The following is an 11,608-nucleotide window of genomic DNA, read 5'->3' as shown; positions in this document are numbered from 1 at the left end:
TATCCATGTTTTGGAGAGAAGCAAACCTATGCCACCCCCTCGTCTGTTGGGACGTGAGGTATGGGAGAAGTTGAAGTTGGAGGCTAGGGCAGCGGGTGTGGCAGTGTTCTCAGTATGGATTCAGGTCTCAGTCAGAGCCAGCACACTGAGGTTGAAGTGGGTTGCAAAGGCAGGAATGAAATCTGCCTTGATGACAGCAGATTGGCAGTTCCAAAGTCCTATAGAGAATGAGAGGGAATCTACAGAGGCCACATTCAGAGAGCGTAGGTTGTCCAAGTTGCGTACTCTTGTGGGAGTATGCCACGGTCTGCGCCTGTGGCAAACACGAGCTCGGTCTTCACGTGACAAGGTCTGACGCTTCCGCCTCAGCGTTTCTTAATTATTAAATACTGCGGTGTTTCACAGCTGAGCACACCTCTTTAATTAGCAAAACAAAGAGTAGTCGCGTGAACGAGCGACTCCCGACCGAAACCGAATATGAATACCAGAATTTGCTTTAATCTAGCAACGTGTATTCAGCTCGTAGCAACAAGGAAGCGCAGTTACAGCTTCTATCTGACAATCGGTGCTAAAACTGGTTTCAACTAAAAAATCCAGAAAGAAACACTTACCAGTTACTGTTCGCCTGGGTCAATAATCGCTTTTTTTTTGTTTTGTTTTTTTGTGAATCACTCCTTTTAATTTATTTATTCATTTTCATATGATTCATTTACATGTGATACATTTACTGATTCGCTTCTCTTTAAATCCAGGTTTAGACTGTGATATTACAAAGGTCTTTCCAGATTATTACTTGCCACACTGTATGAGATGACCCCAATAAAATTGCCTGAATTCTATAATATAATTTGTTCACCATGTTAGGTTTAAATCCTCTAAAAACAGATTTGCAATTGACTAACATTACTCTGTTCCAGTTCACATCCTTCAAAGCATTGGCATGTTTTGTTTACTCTCACAATCCCCCAAACACACAAACACCCAAAGTCTCCATAAAACAAAGGAGACAGTAGTGTTTCCCACAATAACCAAAAGTTGTCCACAATGTGAAAACAACTCTGAGAGTAAGCTGAACTAGCCAACAAAATTACCAAGACAAAAAGTTCCAGTAAGAGAAAAAGCCCCTACTGACTTCAAGTCTGATAAACAGTCTGCGCACAAAAACAAATATAATATCCTCAACTTTTAAAGACTTGTAACAAATAATATTACAGTGTAGGACATAAAGCAGAGGAAAAAACACTAATAAAATTAAATAAAATACTTTTCAGTAACTTTTATATCCAGTGTGTCGAGCTGTAGATCTCTCAGGTCTTGTGCTGCCGAACCAGAAGACATTTCAGTCTGTCTTCCTCCATGTTGCTGTCTTGCGTGGTTCTGTTTCCCCAGACTGTCAAGGTTGGGGTTCTCGACGTAGTTTAATTATAATACAGTTTTAATCATTTTCACATAACATAATACATCAGCTTGTATTTTACAATAAGCTGGAAATAAAGGTAGAACTGAGGCTACATATATCTGAGATCTAAATCTTCTATAACAGCACACTCTTGCAATAAAAACACATCTGACTTAAAAGATTTTAAAAGGGATAATACACTCTGTGCTCTCAGGGTGGACTTCACACTTCTCACATTGATAGTTGAGATTGTGAGGGTCATGAGCAGTATGGTTAAAAAGGTATAGAAGAATGTTAAAAATAAACATGCAGAGACAAAGTTAAAATCATATTAAAGGCATATTATTTCTTGTGACACTTGCTCTTCCTTTATCCCAGTGGGCCTGGGTTCAAGAGGGCAAGTGTCTGCTGCCTCACGGGCCGCAGAGGCATCCTCTTGCGGCTCCTTTGGCGACGATGTTCTTAGCTGAAGGTGCAAGAAGGAAACCTCATTTGGGGGTTCCGAGGGCCACAAACGGTTCAGATCTTCCGAGGAAGAACTGTCCCGCCATTGCTCTGCCCTCAGTTTTTTCTCCTCTGTTACCAACAGAGGAGATACCGCAGGTCTTTTCTGCACCTGAGCATTTTGGAGTGGACTGTCTGGCCCACTCTCCCCAGATACTAAACTTACTTCTGAAACTGTCTGCATGGAGGATTCCGTCCCTTCCTCGCCTTCCTCCATTTCCTGTCCTTTATTTTCCAGGGAGGGGGGGGCTTCCTCCCTCTGGTTGTCTGACTCGGCCCCTAAGGCCGCCCCACTTACACGTCTCTGCTCAGGCCCTGAGGCTGACGGGAGAGTTGACTTTCCCGCCAAAACCACAGGGTCCGCCTCCTTCTCCGTTGTTTGCTCCGTTTGTGGGGCGGCCATCTTGTTACCTTTCAGTTTGTTGGCAAAACTTTTTGGGCAATCTCTGTAGAGGTGGTTTGTTTCCCCACACAGATTGCACTGTCTGCCAATGGTGCACTCATCGAAAACGTGACCAATTTCTCTACATATTAATTTTCCACATATTAATTCCTGGCATGCCTCGGCTAGATGTCCCATTCTCCCACACTTACGGCAGAGTTTGGGCATCCCTTGGTAATGAATGTAGCCTCTGTTCTCTCCCAACACAATCATGGAAGGCAGATGTCTCAGGCCGTGGTAGCCCCCAGCATCTTCCCATTGTTTAATGGGAATCCGCCAGGAGCAATTCCAGATACCGTCCTCATCCAACACTTTGACTGGTTGTCCGCGAACAGTGCAAAATCTACCCGGCCATACGCAAATGTCATCCCCAGTCACCGTTTCATTAAACATCCTAACAATCACCGTTGTAAGTGAATTATCAGAAAGTTTCTCCACGGTGAACATGGAGAAATGGGCCTTACAACCATCGAACCGTTGCCAGAAATCATTAAGCAGAGATGCAGTCCTAAAGCTAACGTCAAAACCTTTATTCAGGGGCAGAGTCACTAGACAGTTCAGTTCGTCCGGTTAAAAGTTAAGAGATTTTTGGATTAGCTTCCTGAGGAAATCATGGCGTGACATCCCCAGGAGCTTCCCATCCACCTCTTTAAATAAAAAGCGCACGCTGTGGTGCCTCCTCATGCCGGCACGAGCAGCCGCCATTTTGGAGGCATCACTAGCCTATAAATAAATAAATAAATAAATAAATAAATAAATAAACTACAATAAATAAGTAAAACAAACACAAACCTAAACGAAATAAATGATTTGAAAGCGAAAAAAAGGAAAAAATAAGTTAATGAATTTGTACTTACCCTTCCACAGGTCCACTGGCTTGCTGTTCTTTTCACCAACCGGCACTGAAGAATAAACAGGATCCGCACAAATTTTCTCTTTGGATAGTTGTGTCCAAAACCATGAAAAGGTTGAGGGCAATGACCACCAAAGAGTCGATCGCTGTCCCTATCATTTTATCTCAGCCAAAAGGCCGAGAAGCGATAACCCGTTATGGCCTCTGGCCTAACGAGCACCAGCTGGCAGAGCCTCCACTCCTGGACGACATGCGTGACCATGTGCTTGAAGACCTTGCGCAGAGAGGATCGAGCAACTAGGCACCACGCCCAACCGACCTTGCATCCCAAAGCCAAACTCCTTCCCTCTCTTACGTTAAACTGTAAAACAAATACAGCTTTGCCACAGCAAAGCTCACAAAAATAAGCTGAACTCGTCAACGTTCCCCTCCACGGAAATCTTTAGTAAAAGGCGAAAGATTTATGCGTGAATGAAGAGAAACCCGAGCTATACAGGAAGTCGGTCCAGGCCTCCGAAACTCCATCGCAGGCCTAGAAATCCGGTCTAGGGTAGGTTGGCTTGCGCCGGCCCCTTACACCTGCACAGCCTTGATAGCTACAGATGTAGGATTGGTCTAGAGCTGGATGTGGGCTGTGGTTTGTATTAAAACCTAATAGGTCCCCTCCCTTTTCCCATTAAGTACATCTGAAACCTTTACGACTGACACCTGTTCCATTTTGTACAATTAAATATACAAATTTTTTTTTTTTTTTTTTTTTTTTTTTTTTTTAAGTACCATATGTCACTTTGTTTTTTTTCCCTACTTTTTTTCCCCCCTCCTTCTTCTAACCCTACTTTGTATTAAAAACCTATTAGGTCCCCTCCCTTCGCCCATTAAGTACATCTGAAACAGTCACGATTGACCCCTGTTCCATTTTGTCCAATCGTTTAACATGATTATTTATTTATTTATTTATTTATTTATTTCCTTCCTTCCTTCTTTCATTTGACCCCTTTGAAAAGGTGCACCGTTCCTGGAGGTACTGCAATACCAGGTCGATGCGTGGAGCGGACGGAGCAAGCCCCTCTTTCGGCTCCTCGCTCTAAAAATCCGTTTAATATAAAGTCCTCGGATGGAGGACGTATCAGGTATTAAACTGATAAGAACAGATTTTCTTTCGAAAAAATTTTATTGTCACTTTTTTTCTTTTTTCACGTTCACAGTGTACACAGTTTTTTTTTTTCCTTTTCAGTTTACAGACATTTTTCATTAATAAATAAATAAACTTAGATAAAACAAATTTCTTATTTTATAACTGCTTAAAGGAAAAATAAATAAATAAATAAATTGTGTGTGTAAAGAAAAACTATGAATAAAAGTGTCCATAAAATCATTTCGGTTTTAAATATAGTTAAATAAACGAATTGATTAATAAAAAAGCATATACATGTCTATATATAAAACAAACAATTAAAAAACCACTCAAATGTCCTCTCTTTTTCAGGATCGGGTGTGAGTCCTTACCAAGGGAGCCCATCCCACTGCTCTCCAGCCACGGCCAAGACCCGTCACTTCCAGTGCCCAGCGGAGATCCTCTACCCTCCGGCTCGCTGCTCCCGTAGCCTTTACAGGTGAGGGCGCATCTACGAGCGGCCAGGGTCGGTGGCGGCCGGGGCCTTTCTCGTGCGACCCCGGCCCCCTCCTCCGAATGTCGACGCGCGGTACCCCTGCAGCGTGGACTTCGCCATTTGCTCGCTCGCGTGGAGGGGCACCGTCACGCGTTTCCCCACCAGCAGGTTTCTGGTGGTCCAGATGGCATCCTTCACGGCGTTGAGGGTGAGCCAGAGCGTGGTGAACCTCTGTACTGTTAGGCCCTTCGAGCCTGGGCCTACCCCGAGGATGGCGAGCTTGTAGTTTGTAGGCTAACTTCCTTCTACTTAATTCTGATAAAACAGAAATACTTTTATTAGGCCCACGTGTAGCTAGAAGTAATCTTTCTGATCACATGGTTACTCTGGATGGTCTTTCTGTTTCATCATGTGCAGCAGTTAAAGACCTTGGAGTGATTATTGACTCCAGCCTATCATTTGATGCTCATGTAGATAATATTACTAGGATAGCCTTCTTTCATCTCAGAAATATTTCTAAAATAAGAAACATATTGTCACTACATGATGCGGAAATACTAGTTCATGCATTCGTCACCTCTAGATTAGATTACTGTAATGCCTTACTGTCTGGATGTTCCAGTAGGAATATAAATAAGCTCCAGTTAGTCCAGAATGCAGCTGCTAGAGTCCTAACTAGAACTAGAAGGTACGACCATATCACACCAATATTATCAATACTGCATTGGCTCCCAGTAAAATCTCGCATTAACTATAAAATACTTTTATTAACCTATAAAGCACTAAATGGTCTCGCGCCACAATATCTAAGCGACCTTTTGGTTTTATATAATCCGCCACGCCTACTTAGATCAAAAGATGCAGGCTATTTGACGGTACCTCGAATAGTGAAGGCTACAGCAGGGGGAAGAGCTTTCTCTTATAGAGCCCCACAGTTATGGAACAGTCTTCCTATTAGTGTTCGGGACTCAGACACAGTCTCAGTGTTTAAGTCTAGGCTTAAAACGTATTTGTTTACTCAAGCCTACCCTGACTAGATTCTGTTCTACTACTTCGCAGTCATAATAATCTTTTTTCTCCCTCTCTCCTTTCGCCGAGCCCCACATGAATTTATGGAGATACTAGAGATCCAGATCCTTTCTGCCTCTGGATGGAGCTCAAATCTTCTCTAATTCCAGACTGCTGGACTACGGCTGCTCCTAAGGCCATACAGACTTCATATAAATCCATAATGAACTTTTTCACACTATCTGTTGTTACCCAGATGAGGATGGGTTCCCTTCTGAGTCGGGTTCCTCTCAAGGTTTCTTCCTCTTAAAACATCTTAGGGAGTTTTTCCTTGCCACCGTCGCCACTCAGTGGCTTGCTCAGTTGGGATAAATTCGCACCTTTAATATCTGTATACCATGTTGATATTTCTGTAAAGCTGCTTTGAGACAATGTCTATTGTAAAAAGCGCTATACAAATAAAATTGAATTGAATTGAATTGTAGTCCATCTGGACCCCACCTGCTGACAGGCACGGGAAATACAGGGGGCCGGTCGTGGTCCACTGGTCCCGCGCAGCGCCGCACTCCCATAAGAGGTGTCGCACGGTCTCCGGCGCGTTGCATCCGGGTCGTGGGCAGATGGGGTTGGAGCCCATGCCCCGGGAGTGCATGACCGCCCTGACCGGGAGAATCTCATGGGCCACCATCCATGACAGGTCCTTGTGCCTGTTCTGAAGAGCAGGGTGGGCGGCGTTCCTCCAAACTTGTTTGGCCTCACTTAGAGTGAGGCCGGGGACTGGACTCACAGGTTCCCGATCCTGCACAAGAGAGAGAAGTGACTTGTGGTTAGTTAAAACGGAGATATCTTCTCTTTCTAAACCATTTTTCTTTAAAAACTTCTTAATAAAATCGTGTTCTTTGCTGAGGTTAAAAGACACCGGTGTTTTAAGATCTACTGGAACAATCTTTAGGCTTCGCAGGTAGGACCCCATCCAGAAACGGGTCATGGCTGCTGTCTTGCTTTCTCTGGATGGGGTCACGGCGTATCCGATGTGGAGGGCGGTGAAACGGCTGCCTAAAAACAGGTGGGGGTCCGGGAGGCCTTTCCCGCCGTTTTCCGGTCTCTTCTTCACGACCTCCCTCTTCACTCTCTCCCACTTGGACCCCCAGACGAAGTAAAACACCGCTCTCTCCAGCTCTAAAAGAAAGTTTCTTGGGGGACTAAAAACAGAACACACGAGTAACATCAAAGGTAAAATCACTGCTTTAAAAATTAAAACTTTACCTTCAAAAGTCATCTGTCTCAGTCCCCAAAAGCCCAGTTTTTGCCTGACTTTCCCTAGCAAGTCGGCCCAGTTTGCCCGTCCTCCACCCTCTTTGTCAAATTTGACACCTAAAATCCGTAAGTCGGTTTTAAAAACCAATTCCAGTCCGCCTGTGTCCACGTTACCCCACGGCCCGAAGAGCTGGGCCTCGGACTTGCTCCTGTTGAGCTTGGCGCCCGAGGCCCGACCGTACCAGTCAGTCAGGTCCATTGCTCTTCGCATGGATAAAACGTCTGTGGCTAAAAGGGTTACGTCGTCCATATATAAAACGCACGTCACGGTCAGTCCACCCGTCCCAGGCACTTCGAGTCCTTTGATCCATTTATCCCTTCTCAAGATCTGTGCCAGTGGCTCGATGCAAGCCACGTACAGGAGGGGAGATAAAGGACACCCCTGACGGACGCCACTGCGGATATTCACCACTTTGGACACGTGCCCGTTAACCAACATTCTACTGATTATGCCCTTATACAGTAATCCCACCCAGGCTATGAACCTATCAGGGAACCCCATTTTGTCCAATACCTGTAGCAGGAACTGGTGCGAGACTCGGTCGAATGCTTTTTCGAAATCTAGGTTCAGGACTGCTAGTCGGATGTTTCTGTCTCTCGCGTAACAGATGACGTCTCTGATCAGCACTAGGCTGTCGGTGATCTTCCTCCCTGGCACAGCACACGCTTGGTCCGGGTGGATCACGTCCTCTAAAACGGTCGACATACGTGCAGATAAAATCTTGCTAAAAAGTTTACAGTCAAAGTTTAAAAGCGTGATAGGTCTCCAGTTCCTAAGGTCTGTCTTGTCACCTTTCTTGTGTAGAAGTGACACTATCCCTGTTCTAAAGCTGTCTGGGAGTCTGTCCAAGGTCTCAAATTCATTAAAAACAGTGAGCAAGTCGTGTGCTAAAATGTCCCAGAAAGTCAGATAAAATTCTAGAGGGAGTCCATCCATTCCTGGGGACTTCCCCTTTTTAAAACCTTTTAAAGAATTTTGCATTTCTAAAACCGTAAAATCCTGGGATAAAAGCACGGCTTCACTGTTTACCTTGTTGTCTAAAAAGGCTAAAACTTCCTCCAGGGTATCTTTGTGTACAGATTTTTCCTTATATAGGTTGGTATAAAATTCTTCCACCCCACCTAAAATCTCCTCTGTTGATTTGAGCTCCCTCCCTCCATCTTTTATTGCGGTGATTATACCTCCCCTTGAAACAATCTTTTTAAAAAATTATCTTGTACACTTTTCCCCTTCTTCAATCTCCCTCTCTCTGCTTCTTAAAATGACCCCCCTGCTTTGTATATCCGATAAAACACGCATTTCGTCTTTTACTGCTTTGATTTCATCTGTAAAATCAATCCCACAGTTAAAAAGGTTAAAATATCTCTGCAGTCTTTTTTGCAGTCCCATCATGCATCTTTTTTCCCTGTTTTTCTTATCCTTCCCTACCTTCTTAAAAAATCTCTTTGTCCGTTCTTTTACCATCTCCCACCACTGTGCTCGTGACTCATAAAAGTCCTGGAGGGTCTGCCATTGGCTGAACTGCTCTCTATACTCTCTGACTACTTCCTTGTCTTCTAAAACAGAGCAGTTCAGCCTCCACAGCCCTCCTACTACCGTCACACCAGTGGACAATGTAAGGGCGCAGGACAGCATCATGTGGTCAGAAAAGAAGAGTGGGGTCAGTGTAGCATCGGTCGGCGGGCAGTCCCATGTAAAAACATAGTCGATCCGAGAGGCTCTGGTGCCATCACCACTGAACCAGGTGAAGCCCTCCTCTCTTTGATGCAACGCTTTAAAACAGTCGACTAGTTTAAAATCTTTGACTAATCCCTGGAGTAAAACCGATTTTTTATCTATCTTGCACTCTCCTGCTACCCTTTTCCTATCTTTAGCTGTTAAAATACAATTAAAATCCCCTGCTACAATTAACGGCACCCTCCCTAGCATGTGGGACTGCAGGTCTTCTTAAAGTTCATACCTTTCATTTTTTTCCGTAAAACCATACACATTAAGAATAGTAAAATCCCTATCTAAAAAGGACAGATTGGCTAAGAGTGCCCGTCCGTCTCTCACCACTGTGCTGCCCTTCACCACGATATTGCGATTATTTATTAAGATCGCGACACCATCACGTTTATTAAAATTGGAGCCACTCCACACAGAGGGTTCCGGAGTCCACAGGTCTTCCCATTTCCTGTAATTATATAAAAAGGGCAGAGCACACTCTTGCAATAAAATCACATCTGACTTAAAGGATTTTAAAAGGGATAATACACTCTGTGCTCTCAGGGTGGACCTCACACTTCTCACATTGATGGTTGAGATTGTGAGGGTCATGAGCAGTATGGTTAAGAAGGTATGAAACAGTGTTAAAAACATGCAGAGACAACGTTAAAAACAAATTAAAGGCATATTATCTCTTGTGACACTTGCTCTTCCTTTATCCCAGTGGGCCTGGGTTCAGGAGGGCAAGTGTCTGCTGCCTCACGGGCCGCAGAGGCATCCTCTTGCGGCTCCTTTGTTTGTTCTTAGCTGGAGATGCAAGAAGCAAATCTAATTTGGGGGCTCTGAGGGCCACAAACGGTTCAGCTCTTCCGAGGAAGAACTTTCTCGCCGCTGCTCTGCCCTCAGTTTTTTCTCCTCTGTTCGTAACAGAGGAGATCCTGTTGGTTTTTTCTGCAACTGAGCATTTGGGAATGGACTGTCTGTCTCACTCCCCCAGATACTAAACTTTTCTCTGATACTGTCTGCATGGAGGAAGCCGTCCCTTCCTCCATTTCCTGGCCTTTCTTTTCTGGGTAGCTTCCTCCCTCTGGTTGTCTGACTCCGCCCCTAAGGCCACCCCACTTCCTTGTTTTTGCTCAAGCCCTGAGGCTGACCGGAACATTTACTTTCCTGCCAAAACCACAGGGCCTGCCTCCTTCTCCATTGTTTGCTTTGTTTGCTCAGTTTGTGGGGCGGCCATTTTGTTACCCTTCAGTTTGTTGGCAAAACTTTTAGGGCACTCTCTGTAGAGGTGGTTTGTCTCCCCACATAGATTACACCATCTGCCAATGGTGCACTCATCAAAAACATGACCAATTTCTCTACACTTCCCGCATATTAATTTCTGGCATGCCTCGGCTAGATGTCCCATTCTCCCACACTTGCGGCAGAGTTCGGGCATACCTTGATAGTGAATGTAGCCTCTCTCCTCTTCTAACACATTCATGAAAGGGATATGTCTCAGGCCCTGGTAGCCCCCAGCGTCTTCCCATTGTTTAATGGGAATCCGCCAGGAAGAATTCCAGATACTGTCCTCATCCAACACTTTGACTGGTTGTCCGTGAACAGTGCAAAATCTACCCAGCCAGACACAAATGTCATCCCCACTCACTGTTTCATTAAACATCCTGGCAATCACTGTTTTAAGTGAATTGTCAGAAAGCTTCTCCACCGTGAACATGGAGAACTGGGCATTACAAGCATCAAACCTTTGCCAGTAATCATTTAGCAGCGAAGCAGTCCTAAAACTAACATCAAAACCTTTGTTCAGGGGCAGAGTCACTAGACAGATCAGTTCATCGGGTCTGAAATTAAGAGATTTTTGGATTAGCTTCCTGGAGAAGTCAAGGCGTGATATCCCCAGGAGCTTACCATCCACCTCTTTAAATAAGAAACGTACGCTGTGATGCATCCTCATGCCAGCAAGAGTAGCCAACATTTTGGAGGCACCACTAGCCTAGAAAAATAAATAAATAAATACATTAATTAATAAACTGTAATAAATAACTCAAATACAACCCAAAACACATTATTAAAAAAAGGAAAATTAATTAATTAATTTGTACATACCTTTACACAGGTCCAATGGCTTGATGTTCCTTTAACCAAAAGGCACTGAAAAAAATACACAGGGTCTGCACAAATATTATCTTTGGATAGTTTGCCCAAAACCACGAAAAGGCTGAGAGCAATGGCCACCAAAGTGTCGATCGCTGCCTCAAACAATTGGACTTGGCCAAAAGGCCGAGAACCGATAACCCGTTATGGCCTCTGGCCTAACGAGCACCAGCTGGCAAAACCTCCACTCCTGGAGACATGCATTACCACGTGCTTGAAGACCTTGTGCAGAGAGGATTGAGCAACTAGGCACCATGCCCAACCGACCTTGCATCCCAAAGCCAAACTTCTTCCCTCTCTTACATTAAACTGTAAAACAAATACAGCTTTGCCACAGCAAAGCCTACACAAATAAGTTGAACTCATCAGCGTTCCTCTCCACAGAAACCTTTAGTAAAAGGCAAAAGATTATAGCCTTGATAGCTACAGGTGAAGGATTGGTCTAGAGCTGGATGTGGGCTGTGATTTGTATTAAAACCTAATAGGTCCCCTCCTTTTTCCCATTAAGTACATCTGAAACCTTTACAACTGACACCTGTTCCATTTTGTACAATTAAATTTTTATTTTTAATTTTTTTTGTAAGTATGTCACTTTATTTTTTTCCCCTAC

The 11,608-nt window shown here is 44.2% G+C and overlaps 1 non-coding gene and 1 pseudogene across 1 annotated transcript; both read right to left on the bottom strand.

Moving 5' to 3' along the window:
• Positions 1-3,574: 3,574 nt before the first annotated feature.
• Positions 3,575-3,689, bottom strand: LOC128623794 (U5 spliceosomal RNA). The gene has a single exon (XR_008388676.1). It is a non-coding gene; the product is annotated as a U5 spliceosomal RNA (small nuclear RNA).
• Positions 3,690-4,197: 508 nt separating this feature from the next.
• Positions 4,198-4,367, bottom strand: LOC128623776 (uncharacterized; annotated as a pseudogene).
• Between the last annotated feature and the right edge of the window lie 7,241 nt (positions 4,368-11,608).

The sequence above is a fragment of the Ictalurus furcatus genome, chromosome 19, assembly GCF_023375685.1.
Source record: "Ictalurus furcatus strain D&B chromosome 19, Billie_1.0, whole genome shotgun sequence".
NCBI lineage: Eukaryota > Metazoa > Chordata > Actinopteri > Siluriformes > Ictaluridae > Ictalurus > Ictalurus furcatus.
This window is presented reverse-complemented; position numbering and strand designations above follow the sequence as displayed.